Here is a 10,694-nt window from a genome sequence, read left to right as displayed (position 1 = left end):
CTTCTCTCTCTCACTAATATTCTTAAATATTTATGCAACTAACATTAGAACTCCGAAGTACATGACGCAAAAACTACTAAAGAACTAAAGGAGAAATGGGCAAATCTACATTTATACTTAGCAACTTCAGCATTCCTTTATAATAACTGATAAAGTAGGAATATGGAAAAATCAGAAAGGATATGAAACATCTAAATAATAAAAAGTCAACTTGACCACTTGCCATTTATAGAACATGCCACCCAGCAGTACCAGAACACACATTCTTTTCAAGTACACATAGAATAGTCACCATGGTAGAACATATTTGGAAAATAAATTAAAGCTCAACAAACTCAAAAGAATTTAAATCATACAAAATATGTTCTCTGATCATAATGGAATTAAACTACAAATCAATACTAAGAAGGTATCTGGAAAACTTCCAAATACTTGGAAATTAATCCACACTCATAAGTAAGCCACATGTCAAGTAGGAATTAATCAAGGATACTAGAGAATATTTTTAAGTGGATAATAATAAAAACTCAATCATGGAAATTTATGGGATGTCACTAAAGCAGTGCTTGAGGCAATAGTTGTAGCATTAGATTCCTATATTAGATTCTTAGAACTGAATTCAATGACATATATTTCTAAGAAACCATAAAAAGAGTAGAAACACAAAATAAACAGAAAGTAAACTATGTATTCCTACCTAAAACAATAAAGAACAGAAAATAAAACTGATATATAAACAGTAGAGCAAGTCAACATAACCAAACTCTGGCTCATGAAAAAGATGAATAAAATTGATATACAGAAAAATTGGATATCGTTCATTAATTGTGACAAAGATACTAATATGTGATGTTAATAGGGGAAATGGGATGAGAGATCCAGGGGAACTCTTTTATTACTATCTCACAATCTTTGCTTTATAAACTTAAAACTATTCTGAAATAAAATTCTAAAAACATATTAATGTATTTAATCAGATTGATAATGAAAAGTATGAAACACAAATTCTACTTGAATTTGATGTCTTGTATTTTATTTATTCTGGATCAAATGGATTTCTGTCCCTTGCAATGAAATATCCTTAACCGAATTAGGATGTGCAATACAGCAAACCATTGCAAGACAGACTCCCACAGAAGTACTAGATCTCATGTTTAGTTTAGTTTAGGAATAATTTAGACAGAATACATATTCAGTTAATTTTATTTGTTTTGTTTAAGATAATTTTCAAGTTCATGGGAAAATGGACATATTTGAATACACTTCTTAATACATTTCTATTACATTTTGAAAGTGTTTCTTAAGGTATTGTTATAGAGATTAAACACCATTAATATCACCAAGGACTAATTTTCACTTTCACAGAGACCTTTTATCCCTTTCATCTATAGCTCCTGGTTGAAATTAAAACATAAATCATTATTTTTATTTGATAAACTCTGAGGATGAACATATTTTATATTAAAGTGTGTATTTCTTTAATTTGGAGAATTATAATATTTTAAATCACTTAACTGCTCTAGGGGGAGAAATGATCAGTGAAGTGAGAAGAAAATGAGCCTGGTGTTTAGAAATAGGGCATGGGAAGCTAAAATAGTTCTAATACTCATCAAGTATCAAAATGTGAAAATTATTATATCATGTCCTAGCAAGGTGTATGAACAACTTTAAAAACCAGTTTTGATATTGAGCTTCCAATACTATTAAGAAGACCAAATTGCTTCATGTACTTAAAACTAACGTTGAAAGATGAAGGGGCTGACGCTATGTCATAGAAGGTTGAATATCTGCCGGCGCCGTGGCTCAACAGGCTAATCCTCCACCTAGCGGCGCCGGCACACCGGGTTCTAGTCCCGGTTGGGGCACCGGATTCTGTCCCGGTTGCCCCTCTTCCAGGCCAGCTCTCTGCTGTGGCCAGGGAGTGCAGTGGAGGATGGCCCAAGTGCTGGGGCCCTGCACCCCATGGGAGACCAGGATAAGCAACTGGCTCCTGCCATTGGATCAGCGCGGTGCGCCGGCCGCAGCGTGCCGGCCACAGCAGCCATTGGAGGGTGAACCAAGGGCAAAGGAAGACCTTTCTCTCTGTCTTTCTCTCTCACTGTCCACTCTGCCTGTCAAAAACAAAAACAAAACAAAACAAACAAAAAAAGAAGGTTGAATATCTGCCTGCATCCCATATGGGAATCTATTTGAGTCCTGTCTGCCCCACTTCTGATCCAGCTCTCTGCTAAGGTGCCTGGAAAAGCAGCAGAAGATGGCTCCGGGGCTTGGGCTCCTGCACTCACATGGAAGACCCTGAAGCAGCTCATAGCTCTGGCCAGTTTCAGCCCTGGTCATTGTAGCCGTGGAGATTGAATCAGTGAATGGAGATCTCTCTCCCCACTTCTCTCTCTGTATCGCTGCATTTCAAATGAGTTGATACATCATTTTAAAAAAGGTTTTTTCAGAGAGAAGACAAAAATTATTTGGCTTTTTGAAACAAAGAACAAATTTCTGGAGAAAAACCTGCATGAGGAGATAATACACAAAGGTGGGCTATATTCAAAAATGCTGCTCTAAAATTGGAACAATACTCTGTAATATATGTAGCCCGAATTTTACAAGGTAGAGGCTATTGCTTTCCTATGAGTAATGTCAGTTTTAGGTAGCAAAATTCATCTAAGATATAGATGAAGTTACTATTCAAGGATTTCTGATCCTAAATTGCAGATACGAATATTCATTCAGGCCGGCACCGTGCCTTAACAGGCTAATCCTCCACATTGCAGTGCCGGCACCCCAGGTTCTAGCCCCGGTTGGGGCGCCGGATTCTATCCCGGTTGCCCCTCTTCCAGGCCAGCTCTCTGCTATGGCCCGGGAAGGCAGTGGAGGATGGCCCAAGTCTTTGGGCCCTGCACCCGCATGGGAGACCAGGAGAAGCACCCGGCTCCTGGCTTCGGATCAGCAAGATGCGCCAGCCACAGCGGCCATTGGAGGGTGAACCAATGGCAAAAAGGAAGACCTTTCTCTCTGTCTCTCTCTCTCTCACTATCCACTCTGCCTGTCAAAAAAAAAAAAAAAAAAAAAAAAAAAAAAAAAAAAAAAGAATATTCATTCCAATGTACTTCCAAATATTTGTTATACAAAATACAAAAGTCAGTGAATCACATCTATGTAGGTCTTGGCTAAACAATTAATGTAATTACTTGGTTTAACAAATTTTTAAATGTTCCTGGCAAAATGAAAACTGAAGTGAAGACAGGAGCTTATAAACACTAAAATGGTGAATAAATAGGTGCATAAATAGGTGAATAAATAAATAAACAAATAAATTTAATTTATAATCAAATAAAAATGTAAATGTTTCAAAGCCAGAAAAGGGGAAATCAAGGCATTATAGCACCCAAGCATGTGGAAGGTTGTATCAAACACACATATAAGTTCTACTGGCTGAAACTGAAATTTCAATGTCTAATGAGAAACAGAAGTCTTTTTTCAAAAAATTCATTTAAAGGGCCAGTGCTATAGTGCAGCAGGCTAAACCTCTGTATGCAACACCAGTGTCCCAAATAGGCACCAGTTCATGTCCCTGTTACTCCTCTTCTGATCCAGCTCTCTGGCATGGCCTGAGAAAGCAGAAACGGCCCAAGTGCTTGGGCCCCTGTATCCTCCTGGGAAGCCTGGAGAAGCTCCTGGCTCCTGACTTCAGATCAGCCCAGCTCCAGCCATAGTGGCCTTTTGGGGAGTGCACCAGATGACAGATGACCTCTATCTCTCTTTTTCTCTGTCTGTAACTTTACCTATCAAATAAATAAATGTATTCAAGTTATACAAGTTTCATGTATTTCATATATACAGATTTAGGAATACAGTGATATATCTTACTGTACCTTCCCTCCCACCCACAATCCAACACTTCTTTCTCCTCCCCCTCCTATTCCCATTCTTAATTTTTACAAAGATCTATTTTCAGTTCACTTAATACACACAAAGTTAACCCTACACTAAGAAAAGAGCTCAATGAAAAAGAAAACATTGTTCCTCAACAGAAGTTACAAGGACTATAAGCAATCATTGAATCTCAACATATCCATTTCACTCCAATACAATACATTTGGGGTACTCTATTAGTTACCACAGATCAGGGAAAATATATGATATTGTCTTTTGGGGATTAGCTTATTTCACTAAGTATAATGGATTCCAGTTTCATCCATCTTGCTGCAAAAGATATAATTTCATTTTCATTTTTACAGCTGAGTATCACTCCATAATGTATAGATACCATAGTTTCTTTATCCAGTCATCAGTTGATGGACACCTGGGTTGATTCCACATCTTAGCTATTGTGAATTAAGCAGCAATGAACATGTGGATACAGATAACTCTTTCTTACACTGATTTCTTTCAGTTTGGGTAAATTCCCAGGAGTGGGATTATTGGATTATATGATAGGTCTGCATTCAGATTTCTGAGATATCTCCACACTGTCTTCCACAGTGGCTGCACCAGTTTATATTCCCACCAACAGTGTATTAGGGTAGTTTTTTTCCCCAAATTCTCACCAGCATTTGTTGATTGTTGATTTCTGTATGACAGGGATTTTAACTAGGTGAGGTAAAAACCTCATTGTGGTTTTAATTTGCATTTCCCTGATGGCTAGTAAGTGTCTGTTGGCCATTTGAATTTCCTCTCTTGAAAAATGCCTGTTCATGTCTTTTGTCTATTTCTTAACTAGACTGATTGTTTTGTTGTTGTTGAGTCCCTTGAGCTCTTTATAGATTCTGGATATTAACCATTTAGCAGTTGCATAGTTTGCAAATATTTTCTCCCATTCTTTCAGTTGCCTCTTCACTTTGCTGAGCGTTTCTTTTGCAGTCAGAAGCTTCTCAGCTTGATTTAATCCCATTTGTCAAGTTTGCTTTGATTGCCTGTGCTTCTGGGGTCTTTTCCAAAAAATCTTTGCCTAGGCCAATGTCTTTCAGGGTTTCTCCAATGTTCTGTTGTAATTTGATGGTATGAGGTGGTATATCTAGGTCTTTGATCCTTTTTGAGTGGATTGTTGTGGAATGTGTGTGGTAGGGGTCTTGGAGAAACACAAGTCTTGATGTTGAGCTCACTCAAGATAGGAATTAGTACTGATATCACCTCCATAAGACTAGGGACTTGGAAAAGATACATTCTCTTGTAAAAAAATCCAGCTCCCCAGATCAAGAAGCAATTCAGAAGCCACCCTACTCAGAAATTTGGGCAGGGTAAAAATATATACCCCATGAGAAATCAAAAGCCAAGAGCTATCTCATGTATACGGTTAATGCCTATATTTTGTGCAGATCTGAAACTCAGAAATTATTGTAAAAAAATTTTGATACCAGTAATCTCTCCAAAATGTTCAAACTTCCATGCATTCAGGAAAAGGTAGAATCAATCGGGGAAAAAATTCACTGAGTCCACCATAGAAAAAAACACTACAAACTATACAAAAACCAAGGCATGATGAGGAGGAGTAAACATCCCCACATACCTGAATCTCCTGAAATACAGAGCGTTCTTAAGGGGGTTTAAAAATAAGGACAAGTACACTCAAATTTCACATCAGATTAGGCACAGTTGAAAAGAGAATAAATGAACTTGAAAATAACCCACATATTTACAGTCCTTATGATACATACAGAAAATTAGGTAGAAAAGGGAAAATTAAGAAACAAATAATAGATGAAGAAGCTTAAATTTCTATCTAGTAGAGTTTTGGAAAGAAAGAGTAGAAGAAATGAGGATCAATATCCAAGAGAAATAGCTGGACATTTCCACAAGTTTATTGCAGAAATAAGTTTTCAGGTAGAAAAATCATACTAGTTCAAAACAAGATTAAAATGCAATCCAAAAGTCAGCACTGTGGTGCAGTGGGTTAAAGCCCTGGCCTGCAGTGCTGGAATCCCATATGGGGGCTGGTTCAAGACCTGGCTGTTCCTTTTCTGATCCAGCTCTCTGCTATGGCCTACTACTGGCTAAAGCAGTAGAATATAGCCCAAGTCCTTGGGCCTCTGTACCCAAGGAGATGGGAGACCTGGAAAAAGCTCCTGGCTCCTGGCTTTGGGTCAGCTCAACTCTGGCCATTGTGGTCATTTGGGGAGTGAACCAGCAGAACCATATGATAGACTTTTCTCTCTCTCTGGTTCTACCTATCTCTGTAACTCTGTCTTTCAAATAAATTTTAAAAAAATGCAATCCAGACTGAAGTACAGTGTACAGAAATTGAGAAACATACAAGTAAAAAGATATAGAAAAAAACTTAAACTTTACAAATGAGCAGCAATTATGCTGATGGCCAACTTCACAACAGCCACAGAGGAGGAAAGGACAATATCAAACGTTGGGTAAATGTAATGTCTAGATGTGGATAAACAAATACGGATTTTTTTTCATATTAAAAAATCCAAGGTTGGGGCCGGCAATGTGGTGTATCGGATAAAGCTGCCGCCTTCAGTGTCAGCATCGCATATGGATGCCGGTTCAAGTCCTGGCTCCTCTACTTCTGATCCAGCTCTCTGCTATGGCCTGGGAAAGCAGTAGAAGATGGCCCAAGTCCTTGGGCCCATGCATACACATGGAAGACCTAGAAGAAGCTCTTGGCTCCTGGCTTCGAACGGCACAGCTACAGCCATTGTGGCCAACTGGGGAGTAAACCAGCGAATGGAAGACCTCTCTCTCTTCTGCCTCTCCTTCTCCCTCTGTATAACTCTGACTTTCAAGTAAGTAAATAAATATTTTAAAAAATTCCATGGCTGACATTGGTTAATTGCTCTAAAAAATTGACAATGTCTCAGGTTCTTAAGTTTGCCTACTTTTCATTTTCACATTTGCATCTTATGTCTGAAAAGTAGTTGCTCTAGTTTCAGACATCTAATCCATGTCTTTGCATCTCATGATTATTCCAGCTCCAGATGTCTAGCTCATGTTCAAGGAAGGAAGAAGTCGGAAGAGAAACATCTGCCTATCCTTAGAACAAAACTTTTCCCACAAATACCCCTCAACAGAATTTTGGTCATTGGTCAGAAATATGTCACATTGTCAACTTGCCAGCCTGGGGGATTATAAAGTGAGTATTTATATTTGTGAAGCCTCTGTCTTACAAGTAGAGTGGTGAATGTGTATAGAGAAAGCCAGTCAGCAGTATCTGCACAGTCAACTTTTGGCTTACCAGAATAATCAATTTCCAATATATCTGTCCTACCCTATAAGGTTGGAAATTGCTCAAGCTCTTCCCAAGGATAAAAATATAAAATATTACCCAGTTCCCAAATCCTGATAAATATATCAGTTTTTTATGTGGCATTTTATGCTGTAGGAACTTCAAACTAAGTGACAAATTCTGAGCAATGCAAACTATACAGTATTTAATCAATGACAGCCCTATTTAAAAAAGGAAGATTAGGAACTAAAGGGTATGCATGGAATCCCAGTGTACAGTACTTATGATGATTCCTTATCCAAGCAGAAGAAAATGACCCTTTCTATCAATGTGGTGTAAGCACAGAGTGATGCTTTCTGCAATATCTCTAGTGCACACTTCTCTCTCATTTTGCTCTCTGGAAGGTGCATCCCTATCTATTTGGCCAAAGCTAAGATGAGAATCAAGAGGAGGTACTTCCTGGGTGTTGTACAGTTTTACAACTTAATTCCTGTTGATGTAAGTTGGGCCTGGAGCAAGGCATTTTAGGAGTTAAAAATCATAGTCTGTGTCTAGCGAGGCTTATTTATTTATATAGAGAATTTCCTCAAAACATTGTGGCCTTCCCATGCATTAGCTTCCAATCAAGTCAATAATGAGCTACTGCAGACAGAGATCTTATCCAGAGATCTGGAAAGTCTTCAGACCAGTGGAAGTCAAAGTGATTCCAGGACTCATGTTGGTCAGGGAACAGTTTTTTATTGCTCCATTAAAAGCACAGAAATAGAGAATGAAATTTAAAAACTGTAATAGCTATTTGAAAGAGTAGTTTTATCTGTTGAATTCAATAATAAAAACTAGGTATCCTTCTTTCATGTCATTTTTTCTAGTAATTCATCTATATTATATTTTACAAAGTACTATTCCACACTAGAGGCAGGGCAGGGGTGGGAGACAGTGTAATTGGATCTTCACCACAATTTGAGAAGCACATTTTTAGACTGAAAGTTCTAGTCACTTCTCTGTGGGCCGCTTGACCCCCCTTGTCCCTATCTTTATGTTTTCTCCTTTGAATACATTTGAAACAATCATCTCTGGGGAAAATATAACACTTCTTAATCCAGATTTCACTGGGCCTCACTTAAACTGACTAGCATAGAACACTTAAATGAGATTTTTGAGAAAGTTCAAAGACCTCAGTATGCTTTGCTTCAAGACTATATCAATTTATTATGATATTGGCTTAGAATCTGAGATAAACTAACATTTCTATTTCTGAAACTTCCCAAATTATGAAATTCAACTGATTTGTCTGGTGAGGTTAGACTTGGATAATACTGAATGAGAGGATCTACCTTCTGACTGTCTGCTTCCCAAAAGAGAACTACTTGTTAATACCCCAATTTTTCTTTGCTTTCCATTCTACAAGGCAAGTACTCATTCTTCTAAGGATGCAAACGCTTTGTTCCACCTGTTTTGTGAACATTTATGAAAGACAGAAGCCCAGTGTCTTATTTCTGAATTCATGTTATGTGACATATGAATCACAATATGTACTAGGAATAATGTGAATTTAGCCCAGTAATGCAATAATGTATTAATATCTTTAAAATATCTTTTAAAACTCATAACATTTATAATTTAACATTAAAAAAAACACATGGTGCAAAACTAGGATGTAGTGAAAAAAGGACTTTCATTAAACTTGTTTATCCATGATTAAAACTCAGCAAACTAAGACTAGAAGTATTTTCATTATTCAAGAAAAGCAATTCCAAATTTAAAGGATAAGCTTCACATTAAATGGAAAAATGTTGGAAGTATACTTGTTAGTACTAGTAGCCAGATAAGAATACTATTTTCACCACCACTATTAAACATTAAATAAGATCCAAGATTGGAAAGTCTGTACCATGTCAATGGATCTTTCCTGCAGTACATAAGAGTCATCATTAATAAATAAAGATATACTATTTACATAGGTAAGAAAAACTGGTACCTTTAAAAAGTCACCTTTCCAAAATCACTATAATATTTTGACACAATTATTGATAATAAAAAATAAAATATAAAAATAAAAAAATATATATATAAATATAAAATATATAAATATATATTTATATATAATATAAAATATAAAATATAAAAATATAAAAAATAAAAAATTGATAATAAAATATACATGCAAGAAAGAAAATATAGGAAATTTTTGGAAAAATACAGAAGGAAAGAAGTGGAAGAATACTACAATATTCAACATCAAGAAATATTCATATAATTACCATGGAAACTAAAGCATAATAGTGCTGATATAAGAATATAAACAAAAGATAGAAGTCTCAAAAAAGAACCAAATTTATATTGTGTCAGAGATATGACAGTTCAGAAGAGAAAAAAATGAATATATGTGGGACAAAATGATAAAAATGGGAAAAAATTAAGACATTATTTTCTGTCTTATGTGAAAATAAAAGTCTGGCAGAATAACTATATACAGAGAGGCAAATCTTTCAAATTATAAAGGAATTTAATAAAGAAGTTATAGGAGTTCAGCATCATTTTTTACTTTCCAAATTCCTCTACAAAACAGGCAAAGCAATGAGAATAACAAAACATGGGGCCAAAATCTAAATTGAATCCAAACAAGAAGGTGTCTCCACAAGTACCACAACTTGAGGAATTAATGTTAAATCAATCAGAGTAAGTGAGGGTCACGCAGTATTGGCTTCTGAGAAGAAGGAAGCAGAGTAAGCAAAAAAGACTTCTGATAGCTGGGAAGGTTACAGGACCAAGAGAATCAGTTGCTCAAGGACTTCAAAATTGAGCACCATTCCCTGGTGCACAGTGGTACATTGTTAATACAACATCAAAACTGGGAAATGATTCCCTGAGCTTCAGTTTTCAGTGTGTGAAAAGGTACCGTATCTTTTCTTTATGTTTCACTGTGGTGAGTTTGATTACAACATGTCGTGGTGAGGATCTCTTTTGGTCATGTTTATTAGGGGTTCTATAAGCTTCCTGTACTAAGATGCCTCTGTCCTTCTCCAAACCTGGGAAATTTTCTGCTAGTATCTCACTAAAAAGGCCTTCTAATCCTTTCTCCCTCTCCATGCCTTCAGGAACTCCTAGAACCCGAATGTTAGATTTTTTAATAGTATCCTGTAGATTCCCAACAATATTTTTTAGATTTCTAATTTCCTCTTCTTTTCTTTGGTTTGCCTGTTTCCTTTCCTGTTCTCTGTCTTCTAAGTCTGATATTCTCTCTTCTGCTACGCCCATTCTGTTTTTAAGGCTCTGTAATGTGTTTGTCATTTGATCTATTGAATTATTCATTTCATTATGATTTCTCGTCACTATCACAGTTTCTTGTTCTACTAGTTGTTTCATTTCATTTTGATTCCACCTTAATATTTCATTTTCGTGTGAGAGATTTTCTATCTTGTCCATTAAGGATTTCTGTAGTTTAAGAATGTCTTTGAGAACTTCTTAATGTTCTTATCAATTTTTTGAGATCCGCTTCTTGCAATTCTTCTATCTCATCATC

This window comes from Lepus europaeus, chromosome 5, assembly GCF_033115175.1.
Source record: "Lepus europaeus isolate LE1 chromosome 5, mLepTim1.pri, whole genome shotgun sequence".
In the NCBI taxonomy this organism is placed as follows: Eukaryota; Metazoa; Chordata; class Mammalia; order Lagomorpha; family Leporidae; genus Lepus; species Lepus europaeus.
The sequence above is the reverse complement of the archived record's forward strand: the minus strand, read 5'-3'. Positions refer to the sequence as shown.